General features: G+C 41.4%; 1 pseudogene; it reads right to left on the bottom strand.

The window, feature by feature from the left end:
* Positions 1 to 4,739: 4,739 nt before the first annotated feature.
* LOC128643526 (neoverrucotoxin subunit beta-like) overlaps positions 4,740 to 23,116 on the bottom strand; it is a 39,496-nt pseudogene continuing 21,119 nt past the window's right edge.

Raw genomic sequence — 23,116 nt, 5'->3', positions numbered from 1 at the left:
CTAGTTTATATTTGCTGTATACAGCGCTGTTTATATACTCTCATATAAGCCATTTCTATATTTTGGCCTATATCCCTGGGTAATACTTACCAGACTCCATTTTTCTTAGTCCACCTTTTTTGACTGGACATCTCTAGGAAGAGGAAAGGGAGGTGCCTGAGGATTACCTTTATCTGTAAATTAGGGGAGTGGTGGTTCTGTCAACGCCCTTTGGGGAGAGGTTCTTCACTGGTCAGTATTACCCAGGGATATAGGCCAAGATATAGAAATTGCTTATATATAGTTGTTCATTTCTAGTTATATGTATTATTGATAGTAATGCCGTGATTACATTGAACATTGGGTCCCCAGTGAAGCTATTTCTTGGCCAGCTATTTAATATATCTGTGGCTAGAAGCCAGTTTATTTCAGGGATTTAAATTAATATTACTGCAGGGTGACACTCAAGCACCAGATCCAGACACATTCCTGGGGTGTTGGTGTAAGTACTATATCCTGCAATGTAGTGCTCCAAACACCTACCTAGGTATCTCTATTTGATAGTAGAAGTAAATTGGAAACTTTTATTTAATAATCTGTGCTCTGACTGTATCACCAAAGAGACATTTTGACTTTCATGTCCTTTTAAATGTCCTTTTATTATTATTATTATTATTATTCTTTATTTTATAAAGCACTGACAGATTCCGCAGCGCTGCCCATGAGTACAAGGATAACAGTACAGTGGAGAAACAATACGATAAGACACAACATTTTACAGACAAATGCAGGGGGAATTGAGGGCCCTATTCCCGTGGGAACTTACAATCTAGACGGGTGGGAGGATTGGAAACAGGAGGTGGGGACTGCAGAGGTGAGAATGATATTAGTGAGGAGATAGAGGGCAACTGTTAGTTAAGTTAGTTTGTTGATAAGTTGGGTGATAAGCTTCCCTGAACAGAAAGGTCTTTAGGGAACGTTAAAGGAGGAAAGGTTAGGGGCAAGTCTGACATCTCGAGGAAGTGCGTTCCAGAGGGTTGGTGCCGCACGAGAGAAGTCCTGTAGTCTAGAATGAGAGGAGGTGATGGTATAGGACGCAAGAAGCAGGTCGTTGTTGGATCTTAGGGGACGGGCAGGAGTATATCTGTTGATGAGTGAGGACAGGTAGGGTGGGGCAGCAGTGGTGAGGGCTTTGTAGGTCAGGGTGAGAATTTAACTCTGTTGTGAATGGGGAGCTAGTGAAGGGACTCACAGAGAGGTACAGCAGAAACAGAGCATCGAGAGAGGTGGTTTAGCCTGGCAGATGCATTTAGGATGGATTGGAGGGGAGAGAGGCTTTTATGAAGCTTAAAATAATTTATACTGTTTCAGACATGTTAATGAGATTAAAGTTAGAAATGTTGGATTAGAAATGTGCTGTAGCGTTATAGAGTAACTAGCACTAGAATATTTATCTTCAAGAAGCAAAGGATATTTGCAATATGTGTGTTACTAGAAATGTAATTCATTCATTAGAGGTGTGCAGCCAAGATATTTTCATTTCAAATAAAAATTTCGCTCCGAATATTCAGGGATATTTGATTGTTTTTGTTTCACCTGTAGCTACAATACTTACCTTAACGTGATCTGGAGAGCACGCTAACCCGATCCTCTTCTTGCCAGAGCCCCGGGTGCACTAACAGCAGGAGTAGCGCTCTCGGTTCCCAGGACCTGCACTAATAGCCGAGCGCGCTAAGCCTCCTGTTAGCACGGCCGGTGCTGTGACAAGAAGAGGATCAGGTTAGCGCGCTCTTCAGATCACGTTAAGGTAAGTATTAAACTCTTAAGGAAACAAATGAATACTGATGATTTCATTAAATGTCTTTGCGCATTGATTTGGATTTTGTTTTGTTTAAACAGATACACATCTCTATTATACGCAGTCAGTTCTCTATTATGTCAGTTTCTTCCTTTACATACAAGGGGCAATCACAGGTAATCTAACGGCTAAAAAAATTAACCGCCTTTTTGCAATACTTGACAACCCCTTGCAATTTACTTTTATTGTGATGTTCCTGTTCCTCTGGTAGTAATGATTCACCCATCTCAATCTTCTCTATTATCTTGGCTGTATCTCTGACATCACTCAGTGACTTGATCCTCTCCTGATATCCTGGTTTAGTTTCCTGCTTCTCAGACTCTATCATCAGGTCAATATATTCTGTGGTTTTCATTGGATCTGGTCTTAAAGCAATATCACGAAGTCTTTTCAGACTCTGTGAGGATTTCTCTATCAGATTCAGTACCGCTTGTCTCACACCACAATAGTCATTATGTAGCTCTTTAAATACATTTTCTGCTGTCATGACCTCTCCAGAAGCTTTTTCATAATTCTTTTTTATGGCTTCATAATTTCTTTTCTCCTTTTTCTCCTCATATTTCCACTTGTACTTTTGGTTGTAATGAACAGACCAGACACATTTATTAGGGCAAACTGTACAATACCCATTGGTTATAGCTGCACATCCATGTTTCTGGCTGTCATCAGCAATCATACAAGGATAGTGACAGGTGAAGTGACATTGCTGGCAGTTAGTTATAAAATGATCACTTATGGCTTCCTGTACTGGTATAGTTACTGTTACCCTCAAACTCAAAATTCTTATTGGCTTCCATTAGATCTCTGTTCTGCTGTAAGGCTACCTTTATTTTCCTGACTTCATCCAGTTTTACAAGCCCAGCCTTGATCTGTGGGTGTAAAGCCTGTAGGGTGACCTCAAGCTCCTTCCTTTCGTTAAGAACTTCCTTAGTCAGTTTAAGACTTTTAGTTGTCATTTGATTTAATGATTTAAAGAATGTTTTCATACTGTGTGTGCCCATGTCCCAGAACATCTGATTAAAACTCATGTTACTTGTCTGATTATTAGCAAACAGAGCTGAATTATTAAACTTGAAGTGAACCGGGTCTCCATTGCTGTCCTGAGAGTAGGGGATGTCAGCAGTTTTTTATAGCCTCCAATACTGGGGGTCTCTCTCCATCTGAGAAGTTTATAAGAATCAGTATATTGTCCTTGATATCCTTTCCAAAGATAGAAAAGACTGAATTAAAAATGTATTTTTGGCTGTGTGTTAAACGAGCCAAAGAAGCTTGAACTACAAAGCACACTGCATCAATCTGGTCAATGTTGCTGTCAGTTGTAAAGAATGCATGGATGGCTTCTGTGATCTTTTTGTCCTGGTCTATACCACGAGTGTCTCCAAAACCTGGAGTGTCTATCACAGTGAAGTTGTAGGGAATTTTATACCCTATCTTATAATTCATCTGATACGCTGTGACAAGAGAAGTTTGGCTATGAGCTTCAGACTTATTTGTTACCTCATGTACAAGTTTAAATCTAACGTTGTCTTTCCAATCTACTCCCAGGATGTAGTTGGCCATTCCATTGATTAGTGTTGTCTTTCCTGTACCTGTGGCTCCTACTAACAATATCACTTTATTTGTCATAGCATTGTTTACTTTTCCTAAACTGTATTGCCGATACCCAGATTCAATTATATCAGTTGATAGCACATATACTGAAGGTTTTCCTTGTGACAGTGAAATGCTTTCCTTAAGAACCTCATATTTAATGTTAGATTCCTCTTTGTTTTGTGTTGAAATTTTAATCTCATGACTTGGAGCGCTGAGTCCATCATCCCCACATACAGCTGACACACGGATTATGTAAGGTGTCATTGATTTAAGTCCTTCAATAGTACATTTCTCTTCTTTCTTTCCTGCTTTTATTTCAACCCAACCCTGATTTCCATTGTCAACATCCTTTTTATATTCAACTATATATTCTGTTTATTGTTACTCCATCACCAATGATGGTAGGTTCCCTCCAATGTAAGATAAGTTGTGGAGGATTCAGGAAAAACTTCTATTGCTGCAGGTGGGCTTGTTGGACAGGTCTTCTCATCTTTTAGATAATCATTAATTTCACTAAGTCCTGGAATGCACACAGCAGAGTATCTAATTTTGTATATTGAGTTAGGTTTCAGGTCTCTGATTGTGACTGTCTCATTAGCATCTTTTGTTCTCACAGTGCTCCATCTCTCATTTTCAGTACATCTATATTGTATATTGTAACTTTCTATAAACTTTTTTCCAAAATCTGCTGGCATGAGAGTGAGTTCCATACTATCATGGGTCTTACTTTTGAGAGTAGGCAGATGAGGTTTAGCTGGAGGCTCAAACTGAGAACTCACTAATTCTCCACTATCATATAGGAAAATAGAGACTCCGCGGTTACTTTGGTCTGGAACTGAGGAGATAATAAATTTAATGTCATCAATAGATGCATTCACCTTGGCAAATTGTTGATAGACTTTCATATATTTCCTTGCCTTTTTGGATACATCTGTAATCTTGAACCAAGGTATAACTTTCTTTTGTTCATATACATTACTTTCTGATTTTTGCTTTTGATGTGAGAGCCAATGATACAAGTCACTTAGATATGGATCCTGTTCATTTAAGGAAGAAAAATTGTAGCACACTACATGCTGAATTCTTGGATCAAGCACTACTTCATTTATGGTGCTTTCTGATGATGAAACTTGGATATTTGGTAATGCTTCCATATACATTTTCACAACATTCAGCTCCTGTTCTATACGGCTTAAAAAAATCTTCACTATGGACCTTTCCAAATGGAGATTGTTCTACACTAGTTAATATATTCACTAGTTCCACTTCCTCAGATCCAAGTTGCTTTTGAAAGAAGAGCGTAAACTGTTCACACAGCTCCATAAATTGTCTGATTTTTCTTCTTCATATCTGGGAAGGTTTCTGCAGCCGGATGTCTCATCAGATCATTACATTGCATGTTCACGTCTGCCATTTGCTGGATAATACTTTCAGGCTTTTTAAAACAAGACTTTCTTACTGATATCTCTAACTAACTGGCAGCTTTGTTGTCCAGTTTATTCAGGGATACAACCAGACCTCTCACAGGTACAGAGCCTTTTCCCCATTCTCTCCAAGTAACTTTGGGAGGCTGGTATAGATTCTAATGGCATCTTTCATATGTTACGGTGGTTCCTGTCAAGTGCAAAGTCACCATGAAACTTACAAGAAAACTTGCTAACCTGTTCTCTCTCTTGATCATTCATGGTCAGAGATCCCTGCCCGTCAACTGAAATTAAAGGTATTTTTTTTAATCATTATCTGTAGATTTCCCTTTATATCCTGAGTGTTTTTCTGATGTGGACCACATCTCGATCAAATATAAAGAAAGCCTGTGCACCATATAATATACCAGTGACTACATGAGTGGCTGTCCCTTTGTCAAAAAACATCATGGTAAGGTCATGTTCTTGGTACCTAAATGGTTCATAGTCAGCTGCTTCAACTATCTTGTGGTTGCTTGAGTATTTTAGAGTGACTCTGGCCTGGTTTCTAGATTTCTTTGTGATTGTTCATGTAAGTAGCTGATCCAGAAACTTTTACCAGACCACAAAGGAAACTGGCCTCCAATGATGCATTAATATTTATAGCAGATGATTTGTCAGAAACAGTATCAGATGTTATGATTTCAAATGATGTTTGCTCTTGGGATTTCGATGCTACATCTTCTCTCAGGGCTTCATGGTTCCATAAAGTGATACCTGAAAAAAAAAAAAACATGAACATGGTCAATATGCAGTGATCCTGTATTAAACAACTGAGGAAATTGAATGGAAATGCATAGAACTAATAGAAATATAACACATTATTACACACAAGGAACCACATTACAAGTGGTGTGCTCCTTTTTTCCCCTGTTTGCAAGCTACTAGCACTCAAAGTAAAAGACTAGAGCAGTCGAGTTTGCCTGTGTATTGCAGCTGAAAGTAAAAGACTAGAGCAGTTGAGTTTGCCGTGTATTGCAGCTTCAAAGTAAAAGACTAAAGCAGTCGAGTTTGCCCGTGTATTGTAGCTTGAATGTAAAAGACTAGAGCAGTCGAGATTGCCCGTGTATTGCAGCTTGAATGTAAAAGACTAGAGCAGTCGAGTTTGCCCGTGTATTGCAGCTTAAAAGTAAAAGACTAGAGCAGTCGAGTTTGCCCGTGTATTGCAGCTTGAGAGTAAAAGACTAGAGCAGTCGAGTTTGCCCGTGTATTACAACTGGAAAGTAAAAGACTAGAGCAGTCGAGTTTGCCCGAGTATTGCAGCTTGAAAGTAAAAGACTAAAGCAGTCTAGTTTGCCCTGTTAATTGCAGCTTGAAAGTAAAAGACTAGAGCAGTCGAGTTTGCCCGTGTATTGCAGTTTGAAAGTAAAAGACTAGAGCAGTCAAGTTTGCCCGTGTATTGCAGCTTGAAAGTTAAAGACTAGAGCAATCAAGTTTGCCCGTGTATTGCAGCTTGAAAGTAAAAGACTAGAGCAGTCGAGTTTGCTGTGTATTGCAGCTTGAAAGTAAAAGATTAGAGCAGTCGTGTTTGCCCGTGTATTGCAACTTGAGAGTAAAAGACTAGAGCAGTCGAGTTTGCCCGTGTATTGCAGCTTGAAAGTAAAAGACTAGAGCAGTCAAGTTTTCCCGTGTATGGCAGCTTAAGAGTAAAATACTAGAGCAGTCGAGTTTGCCTGTGTATTGCAGCTGCAAAGTAAAAGACTAGAGCAGTCGAGTTTGCCCGTGTATTGCAGCTTGAGCGTAAAAGACCAGAGCAGTGAGTTTGCCCGTGTATTGTAGATGGAAAGTAAAAGACTAGAGCAGTCGAGTTTGCTGTGTATTGCAGCTTGAAAGTAAAAGACTAGAGCAGTCGAGTTTGCCCGTGTATTGTTGCTGGAAAGAAAAAGACTAGAGCAGTCAAGTTTGCCCGTGTATGGCAGCTTAAGAGTAAAAGACTAGAGCAGTCGAGTTTGCCCGTTTATTGTAGCTTGAAAGTAAAAGACAAGAGCAGTCGAGTTTGCCCGTGTATTATAGCTGGAAAGTAAAAGACTAGAGTAGTCGAGTTTGCCCTGTATTGCAGCTTGAAAGTAAGAGACTAGAGCAGTCGAGTTTGCCCGTGTATTGCAGCTTGAAAGTAAAAGACTAGAGCAGTCGAGTTTGCCTGTGTATTGCAGCTGGAAAGTAAAAGACTAGAGCATTCGAGTTTGCCCGTGTATTGCAGCTTGAGAGTAAAAGACTAGAGCAGTCGAGTTTGCCCATGTATTGCAGCTGGAAAGTAAAAGACTAGAGCAGTCGAGTTTGCCCGTGTATTGCAGCTTGAAAGTAAAAGACAAGAGCAGTCGAGTTTGCCCGTGTATTGTAGCTGGAAAGTAAAAGACTAGAGTAGTCGAGTTTGCCCGTGTATTGCAGCTTGAAAGTAAAAGACTAGAGCAGTCGAGTTTGCCCGTGTATTGCAGCTGGAAAGTAAAAGACTAGAGCAGTCGAGTTTGCCCGTGTATTGCAGCTTGAGAGTAAAAGACTAGAGCAGTCGAGTTTGCCCGTGTATTGCAGCTTGAAAGTAAAAGAATAGAGCAGTCGAGTTTACCCGTGTATTGCAGCTGGAAAGTAAAAGACTAGAGCAGTCGAGTTTACACGTCTATTGCAGCTGGAAAGTAAAAGACTAGAGCAATCAAGTTTTCCTGTGTATAGCAGCTTAAGAGTAAAAGACTAGAGCATTCGAGTTTGCCTGTGTATTGCAGCTGGAAAGTAAAAGACTAGAGCAGTCGAGTTTGCCCGTGTATTGCAGCTTGAGAGTAAAGACTAGAGCAGTCGAGTTTACCCGTGTATTGCAGCTTGAAAGTTAAAAGACTAGAGCAGTCGAGTTTGCCCTTATATTGCAGCTGGAAAGTAAAAGACTAGAGCAGTGAGTTTGCCCGTGTATTGTAGCTGGAAAGTAAAAGACTAGAGCAGTCGAGTTTGCCCGTGTATTGCAGCTTCAAAGTAAAAGACAAGAGCAGTCGAGTTTGCCCGTGTATTGTAGCTGGAAAGTAAAAGACTAGAGTAGTCGAGTTTGCCCGTGTATTGCAGCATGAAAGTAAAAGACTAGAGCAGTCGAGTTTGCCCATGTATTGCAGCTGGAAAGTAAAAGACTAGAGCAGTCGAGTTTACCCGTGTATTGCAGCTGAAAAGTAAAAGACTAGAACAGTCGAGTTTGCCCGTGTATTGTAGCTTGAAAGTAGAAGACTAGAGCAGTTGAGATTGCCTGTGTATTGCAGCTGAAAAGTAAAAGACTAGAGCAGTAGAGTTTGCCTGTGTATTGCAGCTGAAAAGTAAAAGACTAGAGCAGTCGAGTTTACCCGTGTATTGCACCTTTGAAAAAAAAAAGACTAGAGCAGTCGAGTTTGCCCGTGTATTGCAGCTTGAAAGTAAAAGACTAGATCAGTCGAGTTTGTCCGTGTATTGCAGCTTGAAAGTAAGACTAGAGCAGTCGAGTTTGCCAGTGTATTGCAGCTTGAAAGTAAAAGACTAGAGCAGTCGAGTTTACCCGTGTATTACAGCTTGAAAGTAAAAGACTAGAGCAGTTGAGTTTTCCTGTGTATTCCAGCTTGAAAGTAAAAGACAAGAGCAGTCGAGTTTGCCCGTGTATTGCAGCTGGAAAGTAAAAGACTAGAGCAGTCGAATTTGCCCGTGTATTGCTGCTGGAAAGTAAAAGACTAGAGCAGTCGAGTTTGCCTGTGTATTGCAGCTTGAAAGTAAAAGACTAGAGCAGTCGAGTTTGCCCGTGTATTGCAGCTGGAAAGTAAAATGCTAGAGCAGTCGAGTTTGCCTGTGTATTGCAGCTTGAAAGTAAAAGACTAGAGCAGTCGAGTTTGCCCGTGTATTGCAGCTTGAAAGTTAAAGACTAGAGCAGTCGAGTTTGCCCGTGTATTGCAGCTGTAAAGTAAAATGCTAGAGCATTCGAGTTTGCCTGTTTATTGCAGTTTGCCCGTGTATTGCAGCTTGAAAGTAAAAGACTAGAGCAGTCGAGTTTGCCCGTGTATTTCAGCTAGAAAGTAAAATGCTAGAGCAGTCGAGTTTGCCCGTGTATTGCAGCTTGAAAGTAAAAGACTAGAACAGTCGAGTTTGCCCGTGTATTGCAGCTTGAAAGTAAAAGACTAGAGCAGTCGAGTTTGCCCGTGTATTGCTGCTGGAAAGTAAAATACTAGAGCAGTCGAGTTTGCCCGTGTATTGCAGCTGGAAAAGTAAAAGACTAAAGCAGTCGAGTTTGCCCGTGTATTGCAACTGGAAAGTAAAATACTAGAGCAGTCGAGTTTGCCTGTGTATTGCAGCTTGAGAGTAAAAGACTAGAGCATTCGAGTTTGCCCGTGTATTGCAGCTTGAAAGTATAAGACTAGAGCAGTCGAGTTTGCCCGTGTATTGTAGCTGGAAAGTAAAAGACTAGAGTAGTCGAGTTTGCCCGTGTATTGCAGCTTGAAAATAAAAGACTAGAGCAGTCGAGTTTGCCCGTGTATTGTAGCTTGAAAGTAAAATACTACAGCAGTTGAGTTTGCCCGTGTATTGCACTCCTGAGATAGAACAAAAGCTAGAATAACTTCCATGCCTGTTCATTTATATTTACAACTCAGGGTGCAGGTTCTTTTAGCACACTATGCCCCTTCACAGAGAAAAAATATCCTGTAGCATATCAGTCTGATCCTGCCCAATGACAGTCCAGCGCCGAAATACCAGGCAATTCTTCTCTGAACAAGGGAAGCAACGACCCCAGACGATCGTTTCGGCCTTTGTGGGCGTCGTCAGTGAGGTGCAGTTGTATCTCTCTAAAGGCACATATTGAGCAAAAAGAGGCTGCTTCTAGGGTGGTAACGAGCCATAGAACAAGCTATTATGCTATTGTTCGTTCCCAGGTTGAGCGCTTCTCTCTTTTTATTTATGCAAATAATGACTCTTAGGGAATGCGGGAATCCAGACGTGGACCCGTTGCTCAGTGTGCCTAGAGAGATATGGCTGCACCTCACTGACGAGGCCCACAATAGGCCGAAACGTACGTCTGGGGTTTTGCCGTTTCTCTTGTTCAGAGAGGGATTGCCTGGTATTTCGGGGCTGGACTGCACTGTTAAGTCAGGATCAGACTGATATGCTACAGGAAAGTTCTTCTCTGTGAAAGGCACATATTGAGCAAAAAGAGGCTGCTTCTAGGGTGGTAACGAGCCATAGAACAAGCTATTATGCTATTGTTCGTTCCCAGGTTGAGCGCTTCTCTCTTTTTATTTATGCAAATTATGACATTTGGGGAAGTCTCCCTAAGTGTGATGCGGGAATCCAGACGTGGACCCGTTGCTCAGTGTGCCTAGAGGGATATGGCTGCACCTCACTGACGAGGCCCACAATAGGCCGAAACGTACGTCTGGGGTTTTGCCGTTTCTCTTGTTCAAAGAGGGATTGCCTGGTATTTTGGGGTGGACTGCACTGTTAAGTCAGGATCAGCCTGATATGCTACAGGAAAGTTCTTCTCTGTGAAAGGCACATATTGAGCAAAAAGAGGCTGCTTCTAGGGTGGTAACGAGCCATAGAACAAGCTATTATGCTATTGTTCGTTCCCAGGTTGAGCGCATCTCTCTTTTTATTTATGAAAGTAAAAGACTAGAGCAGTCGAGTTTGCCCGTGTATTGCAGCTTGAGAGTAAAAGACTAGAGCAGTCGAGTTTGCCCGTGTATTGCAGCTTGAAAGTAAAAGACTAGAGCAGTCGAGTTTGCCCGTGTATTGCAGCTTGAAAGTAAAAGACTAGAGCAGTCGAGTTTGCCCGTGTATTGCAGCTTGAAAGTAAAAGACTAGAGCAGTCGAGTTTGCCCGTGTATTGCAACTGGAAAGTAAAAGACTAGAGCAGTCGAGTTTGCCCGTGTATTGCAGCTGGAAAGTAAAAGACTAGAGCAGTCGAGTTTGCCCGAGTATTGCAGCTTGAGAGTAGAAGACTAGAGCAGTCGAGTTTGCCCATGTATTGCAGCTTGAGAGTAAAAGACTAGAGCAGTCGAGTTTGCCCGTGTATTGCAGCTTGAAAGTAAAAGACTAGAGCAGTCGAGTTTGCCCGTGTATTGCAGCTTGAGAGTAAAAGACTAGAGCAGTTGAGTTTCCCGTGTATTGCAGCTTGAAAGTAAAAGACTAGAGCAGTCGAGTTTGCCCGTGTATTGCAGCTTGAAAGTAAAAGTCTAGAGCAGTCGAGTTTGCCCGTGTATTGCAGATTGAAAGTAAATGATTAGAGCAGTCGAGTTTGCCCGTGTATTGCAGCTGGAAAGTAAAAGACTAGAGCAGTCGAGTTTGCCCGTGTATTGCAGCTGGAAAGTAAAAGACTAGAGCAGTCGAGTTTGCCTGTGTATTGCAGCTTGAAAGTAAAAGACTAGAGCAGTCGAGTTTGTCCATGTATTGCAGCTTGAAAGTAAAAGACTAGAGCAGTCGAGTTTGCCCGTGTATTGTAGCTTGAAAGTAAAAGACTAGAGCAGTCGAGTTTGCCGTGTATTGCAGCTTGAAAGTAAAAGACTAGAGCAGTCGAGTTTGCCCGTGTATTGCAGCTTGAAAGTAAAAGACTAGAGCAGTCGAGTTTGCCCGTGTATTGCAGTTTGAAAGTAAAAGACTAGAGCAGTCGAGTTTGCCCGTGTATTGCAGCTTGAGAGTAAAAGACTAGAGCAGTCGAGTTTGCCCGTGTATTGCAGCTTGAGAGTTAAAGACTAGAGCAGTCGAGTTTGCCCGTTTATTGCAGCTTGAAAGTAAAAGACTAGAGCAGTCGAGTTTGCCCGTGTATTGCAGCATGAAAGTAAAAGACTAGAGCAGTTGAGTTTGTCCGTGTATTGCAGCTTGAAAGTAAAAGACTAGAGCAGTCGAGTTTGCCCGTGCATTGCAGATTGAAAGTAAATGATTAGAGCAGTCGAGTTTGCCCGTGTATTGCAGATTGAAAGTAAAAGACTAGAGCAGTCGAGTTTGCACGTTTATTGCAGCTTGAAAGTAAAAGACTAGAGCATTCGAGTTTGCCCGTTTATTGCAGCTTGAAAATAAAAGATTAGAGCAGTCGAGTTTGGCCGTGTATTGCAGCTTGAAAGTAAAAGACTAGAGCAGTCGAGTTTGCCCGTTTGTTGCAGCTTGAAAATAAAAGACTAGAGCAGTCGAGTTTGCCCGTGTATTGCAGCTTGAAAGTAAAAGACTAGAGCAATCGAGTTTGTCTGTGTATTGCAGCTTGAAAGTAAAAGACTAGAGCAGTCGAGTTTGCCTGTGTATTGCAGCTTGAAAGTAAAAGACTAGAGCAGTCGAGTTTGCCGTGTATTGCAGCTTGAGAGTAAAAGACTAGAGCAGTCGAGTTTGCCCGTGTATAGCAGCTGGAAATTAAAAGACTAGAGCAGTCGAGTTTGCCCGTGTATAGCAGCTGGAAAGTAAAAGACTAGAGCAGTCGAGTTTGCCCGTGTATAGCAACTTGAAAGTAAAAGACTAGAGCAGTCGAGTTTGCCCTTGTATTGCAACTGGAAAGTAAAAGACTAGAGCAGTCGAGTTTGCCCGTGTATTGCAACTGGAAAGTAAAAGACTAGAGCAATCGAGTTTGCCGTGTATAGCAGCTTGAAAGTAAAAGACTAGAGCAGTTGAGTTTGCCCGTGTATTGCAGCTTGAAAGTAAAAGACTAGAGCAGTCGAGTTTGGCCGTGTATTGCAGCTTGAAAGTAAAAGACTAGAGCAGTCGAGTTTGCCCGTGTATTGCAGCTGGAAAGTAAAAGACTAGAGCAGTTGAGTTTGCCCATGTATTGCAGCTTGAAAGTAAAAGACTAGAGCAGTCGAGTTTGCCCGTGCATTGCAGCTGGAAAGTAAAAGACTAGAGCAGTCAAGTTTGCCCGTGTATAGCAGCTTGAAAGTAAAAGACTAGAGCAGTCGAGTTTGCCAGTGTATTGCAGCTTAAAAGTAAAAGACTAGAGCAGTCGAGTTTGCCTGTGTATTGCAGCTGGAAAGTAAAAGACTAGAGCAGTCGAGTTTGCCCATGTATTGCAGCTTGAGAGTAAAAGACTAGAGCAGTCGAGTTTGCCCGTGTATTGCAGCTTGTGAGTAAAAGACTAGAGCAGTCAAGTTTGCCCGTGTATAGCAGCTGGAAAGTAAAGACTAGAACAGTCGAGTTTGCCTGTGTATTGCAGCTCGAGAGTAAAAGACTAGAGCAGTCGAGTTTGTCCGTGTATTGTAGCTTGAAAGTAAAAGACTAGAGCAGTCGAGTTTGCCCGTGTATTGCAGCTTGAGAGTAAAAGACTAGAGCAGTCGAGTTTGCCCGTGTATTGCAGCTGGAAAGTAAAAGACTAGAGCAGTCGAGTTTGCCCGTGTATTGCAGCTGGAAAGAAAAAGACTAGAGCAGTCGAGTTTGCCCGTGTATTGCAGCTTGAGAGTAAAAGACTAGAGCAGTCGAGTTTACCCGTGTATTGCAGCTTGAGAATAAAAGACTAGAGCAGTCGAGTTTGCCCGTGTATTGCAGCTGGAAAGTAGAAGACTAGAGCAGTCGAGTTTGCCTGTGTATTGCAGCTTGAGAGTAGAAGACTAGAGCAGTCGAGTTTGCCCGTGTATTGAAGCTTGAGAGTAAAAGACAAGAGCAGTCGAGTTTGCCCGTGTATTGCAGATTGAGAGTAAAAGACTAGAGCAGTCGAGTTTGCCCGTGTATTGCAGCTTGAAAGTAAAAGACTAGAGCAGTCGAGTTTGCCCGTGTATTGCAGCTTGAGAATAAAAGACTAGAGCAGTTGAGTTTTTCCCGTGTATTGCAGCTTGAAAGTAAAAGACTAGAGCAGTCGAGTTTGCCCGTGTATTGCAGCTTGAAAGTAAAAGACTAGAGCAGTCGAGTTTGCCCGTGTATTGCAGCTTGAAAGTAAAAGACTAGAGCAGTCGAGTTTGCCCGTGTATTGCAGCTGGAAAGTAAAAGACTAGAGCAGTCGAGTTTGCCCGTGTATTGCAGCTGGAAAGTAAAAGACTAGAGCAGTCGAGTTTGCCTGTGTATTGCAGCTTGAAAGTAAAAGACTAGAGCAGTCGAGTTTGTCCATGTATTGCAGCTTGAAAGTAAAAGACTAGAGCAGTCGAGTTTGCCCGTGTATTGCAGCTAAAAAGTAAAAGACTAGAGCAGTCGAGTTTGCCCGTGTATTGCAGCTTGAAAGTAAAAGACTAGAGCAGTCGAGTTTGCCCGTGTATTGCAGCTTGAAAGTAAAAGACTAGAGCAGTCGAGTTTGCCCGTGTATTGCAGCTTGAGAGTAAAAGACTAGAGCAGTCGAGTTTGCCCGTGTATTGCAGCTTGAGAGTTAAAGACTAGAGCAGTCGAGTTTGCCCGTTTATTTCAGCATGAAAGTAAAAGACTAGAGCAGTCGAGTTTGCCCGTGTATTGCAGCTTGATAGTAAAAGACTAGAGCAGTTGAGTTTGTCCGTGTATTGCAGCTTGAAAGTAAAAGACTAGAGCAGTCGAGTTTGCCCGTGCATTGCAGATTGAAAGTAAATGATTAGAGCAGTTGAGTTTGCCCGTGTATTGCAGATTGAAAGTAAAAGACTAGAGCAGTCGAGTTTGCCCGTTTATTGCAGCTTGAAAATAAAAGATTAGAGCAGTCGAGTTTGCCCGTGTATTGCAGCTGAAAAGTAAAAGACTAGAGCAGTAGAGTTTGCCTGTGTATTGCAGCTTGAAAGTAAAAGACTAGAGCAGTCGAGTTTGCCCGTTTATTGCAGCTTGAAAATAAAAGACTAGAGCAGTCGAGTTTGCCCGTGTATTGCAGCTTGAAAGTAAAAGACTAGAGCAATCGAGTTTCTCTGTGTATTGCAGCTTGAAAGTAAAAGACTAGAGCAGTCGAGTTTGCCTGTGTATTGCAGCTTGAAAAGTAAAAGACTAGAACAGTCGAGTTTGCCGTGTATTGCAGCTTGAGAGTAAAAGACTAGAGCAGTCGAGTTTGCCCGTGTATAGCAGCTGGAAATTAAAAGACTAGAGCAGTCGAGTTTGCCCGTGTATAGCAGCTGGAAAGTAAAAGACTAGAGCAGTCGAGTTTGCCCTTGTATTGCAACTGGAAAGTAAAAGACTAGAGCAGTCGAGTTTGCCCGTGTATTGCAACTGGAAAGTAAAAGACTAGAGCAGTCGAGTTTGCCGTGTATAGCAGCTTGAAAGTAAAAGACTAGAGCAGTTGAGTTTGCCCGTGTATTGCAGCTTGAAAGTTAAAGACTAGAGCAGTCGAGTTTGCCCGTGTATTGCAGCTGGAAAGTAAAAGACTAGAGCAGTCGAGTTTGCCCGTGTATTGCAGCTGGAAAGTAAAAGACTAGAGCAGTGAGTTTGCTCGTGTATTGCAGCTTGAATGTAAAAGACTAGAGCAGTGAGTGTGCCCGTGTATTGCAGCTTGAGAGTAAAAGACTAGAGCAGTCGAGTTTGCCCGTGTATAGCAGCTGGAAAGTAAAAGACTAGAGCAGTCGAGTGTGCCCGTGTATAGCAGCTGGAAAGTAAAAGACTAGAGCAGTCGAGTTTGCCCGTGTATAGCAGCTGGAAAGTAAAAGACTAGAGCAGTCGAGTTTGCCCGTGTATTGCTGCTGGAAAGTAAAAGACTAGAGCAGTTGAGTTTGCCCATGTATTGCAGCTTGAAAGTAAAAGACTAGAGCAGTCGAGTTTGCTCGTGCATTGCAGCTGGAAAGTAAAAGTCTAGAGCAGTCGAGTTTGCCCGTGTATAGCAGCTTGAAAGTAAAAGACTAGAGCTGTCGAGTTTGCCAGTGTATTGCAGCTTAAAAGTAAAAGACTAGAGCAGTCGAGTTTGCCTGTGTATTGCAGCTGGAAAGTAAAAGACTAGAGCAGTCGAGTTTGCCCATGTATTGCAGCTTGAGAGTAAAAGACTAGAGCAGTCGAGTTTGCCCGTGTATTGCAGCTTGAGAGTAAAAGACTAGAGCAGTCGAGTTTGCCCGTGTATAGCAGCTGGAAAGTAAAAGACTAGAACAGTCGAGTTTGCCTGTGTATTGCAGCTCGAGAGTAAAAGACTAGAGCAGTCGAGTTTGCCCGTGTATTGCAGCTTGAAAGTAAAAGACTAGAGCAGTCGAGTTTGCCCGTGTATTGCAGCTTGAGAGTAAAAGACTAGAGCAGTCGAGTTTGCCCGTGTATTGCAGCTGGAAAGTAAAAGACTAGAGCAGTCGAGTTTGCCCGTGTATTGCAGCTGGAAAGTAAAAGACTAGAGCAGTCGAGTTTGCCCGTGTATTGCAGCTTGAGAGTAAAAGACTAGAGCAGTCGAGTTTACCCGTGTATTGCAGCTTGAGAATAAAAGACTAGAGCAGTCGAGTTTGCCCGTGTATTGCAGCTGGAAAGTAGAAGACTAGAGCAGTCGAGTTTGCCTGTGTATTGCAGCTTGAGAGTAGAAGACTAGAGCAGTCGAGTTTGCCCGTGTATTGAAGCTTGAGAGTAAAAGACAAGAGCAGTCGAGTTTGCTCGTGTATTGCAGCTTGAGAGTAAAAGACTAGAGCAGTCGAGTTTGCCCGTGTATTGCAGCTTGAGAGTAAAAGAGTAGAGCAGTCGAGTTTGCCCGTGTATTGCAACTGGAAAGTAAAAGACTAGATCAGTTTAGTTTGCCTGTGTATGGCAGCTTGAAAGTAAAAGACTAGAGCAGTCGAGTTTGCCCGTGTATTGCAACTGAAAAGTAAAAGACTAGAGCAGTCGAGTTTGCCCGTGTATTGCAGCTGGAAAGTAAAAGACTAGAGCAGTCGAGTTTGCCCGTGTATTGCAGCTTGAGAGTAAAAGACTAGAGCAGTCGAGTTTGCCCGTGTATTGCAGCTTGAGAGTTAAAGACTAGAGCAGTCGAGTTTGCCCGTGTATTGCAGCTTGAAAGTAAAAGACTAGAGCAGTCGAGTTTGCCCGTGTATTGCAGATTGAAAGTGAAAGACTAGAGCAGTCGAGTTTGCCCGTGTATTGCAGATTGAAAGTAAAAGACTAGAGCAGTCGAGTTTGCCCGTGTATTGCAGATTGAAAGTAAAAGACTAGAGCAGTCGAGTTTGCCCGTGTATTGCAGATTGAAAGTAAAAGACTAGAGCAGTCGAGTTTGCCCGTGTATTGCAGATTGAAAGTAAAAGAGTAGAGCAGTCGAGTTTGCCTGTGTATTGCAGATTGAAAGTAATAGACTAGAGCAGTCGAGTTTGCCCGTGTATTGCAGCTGGAAAGTAAAAGACTAGAGCAGTCGAGTTCGCCCGTCTATTGCAGCTTGAAAGTAAAAGACTAGAGCAGTCGAGTTTGCCCGTGTATTGCAGCTTGATAGTAAAAGATTTTGAAACTCTAGACATTTACTTTAAACATTACTGATGTTATTGTACAACACTGGTAAATCAGCTATTAAAAGTGGCATTGCCTTTTATACTTGGTATCCTGGTGATTAATTTGTCCCTTTATGAGGTGATATGCCGTTAAATTAATAAAATCCGTTTAGGTTGCACAAATTTGCCACTTGTAATCTAGCGCTATGTATGTTAAATCACTTCTATTTATTAATGCATGTGCATTTCTATGAAAGTAATAAGTGTTTTAAGCATTTTGACAGAATTTTTCCTCCTTTTAGTTTCTGAGAAAAATAGAGAGAAGTGCAAGAGAAAAACGCTTAAAGATTGCGCCAGATGTTGTTGAGAGAGTTAAGCTACTTCCATAGAGCGTCCTTGTTCATGCCCACTTGCAGAAGAAGGGAAACTCGTTTTACAATAAAGGAGACAATACGCTTCACATTTTACAAATACAAATTTCACATCATTTTTTGGATGAGCAGTGTACTTCCTGTGCACTTTCTTGTATTTTTTGTTTTTTTCTGCCTTATTTCAATAGAAATTTGAATGTTTCCATAAAATAACATTTTCACTATAGCGGTAAATATGACTAAGCAATACGCATTTTTACTGCACATTTTTTTATTTTAGTATCACATTTAATCATTTTCTATGATTTGTACGTTATGATTTTTGTGAGCCTTATTGTAATGTATGCAGTGATTTATATTTTGTGCGAGAAAGCGCTTAGGGAAAATACTTATGTCGCTCTAAAACACAGGTGTCCTAGCTCACCTTAAATAGAAATAATCGAGTAAAAAATGTGTAAATGTGCCCAAGCTGTAAAGCTTGTAGGTGCGGGACAAAAGTCAGTCACTTTATTTCTAGTAACACAAAGGTTAAATTTGCAATCAAAGATCTTATTAGGTGTCAAGATAAGGGGGTAATATACCTTATACAATGCCCATGTGAGCTACAATACTGTCAGGGTGCCAGGGATCAGACTGAGACGAGAAGTGCAAAAATAATCAGACCTTTATTAATAGCAAAAAATAATAAAAAGTCCACAAGTCAAATAACAAGCCAGGAGTCAAAACCAGAGCTGGTAGTCTGACGAGCCGAGTCAGGAGCCAAAGCGAATAGTCAGACGAGCCGGAATCAGGAACAAGGAAAACAGCAGAGTCAGTAACAAGCCAGGGATCAGGAACCAGGAAGGATGTCAAGCAGCCAGGTAATACACAGGAACTCTCACAAACAGGTCTGAGACAACGCAAAGGCAAAGCATACTGAACAGAGGCCCTTTAAATAGTAAGTGATGACATCACAATTCTGAGACTGCACCCTGTCTCACATGGATGATGCACACCAGTCTGGCCATAAAAGGGAAGTGCAGGAAGTGAGCAGCATCCCCCACAATGCACCATAGTCAGGAAGAGAGGTGAGTAAAATGGCTGCCAGCAGCACATGGCAAACACAACAGGGAAAAAACCCTGACAGTACCCTCCCCTCAACGACCCCCCCCCCCCGCGGGAGGACAAAAGGCTTATTGGGGAAATGGTAATTCTTGGTAGGAATAGTTTTAAAACTTTTTTGCGCTGCCTTGTTGCGGGTATGCCCTAACTCCTAAGATATTTTCCCCAAAAAATATCTGGTTGTGGTGTACAGGAGGGTTGTGGGTTTAAGGAGTGAGTGGCGCAATTCAATGCTTATACCCTTATGTTTTTGATTGAACACAGATGATTACAGAATAGAATTTAGTAAAATGACCAGGTTATATGACAAAAGAAACTTTTTAGTTGCTATTTTATTTTATCAAAAAATATATACATATACATTTAAAATACACATTAAAACCATATATATGTCTTTACTTCAAAAATGTGGGGTATACGAAAGGCCCTGTATATAGTGTGTAATTATGTTTAGTGGTTGGGTCTTTATGCAGTTTCAATGGTTGTACTATTTGTTTCCAGGTTGATATATTTGGCTAATATATTCTGCTCCGTTGTGCGGGGAATCTAAGTGTAAACAGCTAATTTAAGAAAGATTATTACGAAAGATAATTATGTTAATGCTTGCATTGGGAACGTGTGCGTTTGTCTAGCAGAATTTTGTGTTGTAAGTGTGCTCTGAAGAGCTATGAAGAGCTTTTGGGAGTAAATCAGAGGATAAAAAGACAAATATATTTCATGCAATAAAGCGATGGAAATGCAAATTAAAATGAAAGGTAGATAATTAAGCATAAAATAGATAAAAAATGCTAAAAAATGCTATAATGATAATATTATGCAGGAATATAGTTGGAGGTTAAAAAATATACTCCTTATACTGGTCGGCCGACACTTTACAAAAAGGTATATTTAAAAGTATTTTTCCCAAACTTAGAATTTTTTTTTGAAAAACCACCGGTGGATATTTATGATTAAAATGTTCAGGATTTTTTTTTTTGAAAAACCACGCACACGTTCCCAATGCAAGCATTAACATAATTATCTTTCGTGTTTCTAGACTATCTTAGGAAATTGAACTAGGTATTCTATGTACTAGGTACAAACTCTTAAATTAGCTGTTTACACTTAGATTCCCCGCACAACGGAGCAGAATATATTAGCCAAATATATCAACCTGGAAACAAATAGTACAACCATTGAAACTGCATAAAGACCCAACCACTAAACATAATTACACACTATATACAGGGCCTTTCGTATACTCCACATTTTTGAAGTAAAGACATATATATGGTTTTAATGTGTATTTTAAATGTATATGTATATATTTTTTGATAAAATAAAATAGCAACTAAAAAGTTTCTTTTGTCATATAACCTGGTCATTTTACTAAATTCTATTCTGTAATCATCTGTGTTCAATCAAAAACATAAGGGTATAAGCATTGAATTGCGCCACTCACTCCTTAAACCCACAACCCTCTTATTGGGGAAATGGGCATGGAAGGCACGGAGGAGGGCGGGAGCATGAACATCAGAGGAGGGAACCCAAGAATGCTCCTCCGGACCGTAGCCCCTCCAGTGAACCAAATACTGTACATGGCCCCTGGACATACGAGAGTCAATAATGCTGCTGACCTCATGGTTGTCAACAAAGATAGGACGGGGACGAGGCAACACAGTGGTAAACCGATTACAAACCAATGGTTTCAAGAGGGAGACATGAAAAACATTGGAGATGCTCATAGCAGGAGGTAAGTCAAGAGTGTAGGCCACAGGATTAACCCGTCGGAGTATTCGAAAAGGACCAACATAACAGGGAGCCAATTTATTGGAAGGCACATGAAGGTTCAAGTTGCGGGAGGACAGCCAAACTCTCTCACCAACCTGGTAGGAAGGTGCGGGCAGACGCCTACTATCAGCCTGGAACTTTTGGCGCTGCATAGAACGATGAAGGCAATCCTGAATCTGCACCCACGTGGAACGGAGTTGCCGGAGATGCTCCTCCAAAGCCGGAATACCCGGAGACGAATGAATCGGGTACAAGGATGGTTGAAACCCATAATTCGCCATGGGGATAACTTGGAAGAAGCATTAATAGCACTTTCTCTTGTTAAGTGTATTCAGTCCACGGGTCATCCATTACTTATGGGATATTCTCCTTCCCAACAGGAAGTTGCAAGAGGATCACCCAAGCAGAGCTGCTATATAGCTCCTCCCCTCACATGTCATAGCCAGTCATTCTCTTGCAAACCTCAACTAGATAGGATGTTGTGAGAGGTCTGTGGTGTTTTATACTTAGTTTATTTCTTCAATCAAGAGTTTGTTATTTTAAATGGCACCGGAGTGTGCTGTTTTTTTCTCTCAGGCAGTATTTGGAAGAAGAATCTGCCTGCGTTTTCTATGATCTTAGCAGAAGTAACTAAGATCCACTGGCTGTTCTCGCACATTCTGAGGAGTGGGGTAACTTTCAGAAAGGGAATAGCATGCGGGGAATCCTGCAAACAAGGTATGTGCAGTAAATTATTTTCTAAGGAATGGAATTGACTAAGAAAATGCTGCTGATACCGATGTAATGTAAGTAAAGCCTTTAATACAGTGAGAGCGACTGTTAGCAGGCTGATTTAAATATATACAGTAAAGTAATTTTCTAAGGAATGGAATTTGACTGAGAAAATGCTATTAATACTGAAGTGATGTTATAAGCCTTAAATGCAGTAGGAAGACTGGTATCAGGCTTATCAATAGAGATACATACTCCTTAAAAAATAGGATGTTTAAAACGATTTTGCTGGTATGTTTAATCGTTATGTGAGGTACATTGGTGATAAAACTTATTGGGGCATAAATTTTTTCCACATGGCTGACCGGTATTTCTGCATAGAAACAGTTAACTGAAACTCCCAATGTTGTAATTTTGAGTAGGAGGGGCCTATTTTAGCGCCTTTTTGACGCAGTAAAAATTAAGGCTCAGTCTTCCTGCTTCTTCCTGCATGACCCAGGTCGTCTCCAGAGAGCTTAAGGGACTTCAAAAGTCATTTTGAGGGAGGTAATCAGTCACAGCAGACCTGTGACAGTGGTTTTGACTGTATTAAAAAACGTTTTTTTCTTTACTGCTTATAAAGAAAACCGTTTTGGGTATTAAGGGGTTAATCATCCATTTGCAGGGGTAATGCTCTGCTAACTTAATACATTTACTGTGAAAATTTGATTGCTATAACTGATTTGGTTCATTGTTATTTCAACTGTGACAGTTTTTTTGTGCTTCTTAAAGGCACAGTAGCGTTTTTCTTTATTGCTTGTAAAATTATTTACAGTGTTTTCCAAGTCTGCTAGTTTTATTGCTAGTCTGTTTAAACATGTCTGACACAGATGAATCTGTTTGTTCACTATGTTTAAAGGCCGGTGTGGAGCCCCATAGAAATATGTGTACTAAATGTATTGATTTCACTTTAAATAATAAAGGTCAGTCTTTATCTATAAAGGAATTATCACCAGACAACGAGGGGGAAGTTATGCCGACTAACTCTCCTCACGTGTCAGTACCTTCGCCTCCCGCTCAGGAGGCGCGTGATATTGTGGCGCCAAGTGCAGCAGGGACGTCCATACAAATCACTTTACAAGACATGGCTACTATTATGAATAATACCCTGACAGAAGTATTATCTAAATTGCCAGAATTAAGAGGCAAGCGCGATTGCTCTGGGGTAAGAATAGAGCGCGCTGGTGCTACAAGAGCCATGTCCGATACTGCGTCACAGTTTGCAGAACATGAGGACGGAGAGCTTCATTCTGTAGGTGACGGATCTGATCCAGGGAAACCGGATTCAGAGATCTCTAATTTTAAATTTAAGCTTGAGAACCTCCGTGTATTGCTAGGGGAGGTTTTAGCGGCTCTGAATGACTGTAACACAGTTGCAATTCCAGAGAAATTATGTAGGCTGGATAGATACTATGCAGTACCGGTGTGTACTGATGTTTTTCCTATACCTAAAAGGCTTACAGAAATTATTAGCAAGGAGTGGGATAGACCTGGTGTGCCCTTTTCCCCACCTCCTATATTTAGAAAAATGTTTCCAATAGACGCCACTACACGGGACTTATGGCAGACGGTCCCTAACGTGGAGGGAGCAGTTTCTACTTTAGCTAAGCGTACCACTATCCCGGAGGAGGATAGTTGTGCTTTTTCGGATCCAATGGATAAAAAATTGGAAGGTTACCTTAAGAAAATGTTTGTTCAACAAGGTTTTATCTTACAGCCCCTTGCATGCATTGCGCCTGTCACTGCTGCTGCGGAATTCTGGTTTGAGTCTCTAGAAGAGGCCATTCACTCAGCTCCATTGGATGAAATTATGGACAAGCTTAAAGCACTTAAGCTAGCTAATGCATTTGTTTCTGATGCCATTGTACATTTAACTAAACTAACGGCTAAGAACTCCGGATTTGCCATCCAGGCGCGCAGAGCGTTATGGCTTAAATCCTGGTCAGCTGATGTGACTTCTAAATCTAAATTGCTTAATATTCCTTTCAAGGGGCAAACCTTATTCGGGCCCGGCTTGAAAGAAAT

This window comes from Bombina bombina, unplaced genomic scaffold (assembly GCF_027579735.1).
Source record: "Bombina bombina isolate aBomBom1 unplaced genomic scaffold, aBomBom1.pri scaffold_643, whole genome shotgun sequence".
NCBI classification, from domain to species: domain Eukaryota; kingdom Metazoa; phylum Chordata; class Amphibia; order Anura; family Bombinatoridae; genus Bombina; species Bombina bombina.
The sequence above is the reverse complement of the archived record's forward strand: the minus strand, read 5'-3'. Positions and strand labels throughout refer to the sequence as shown.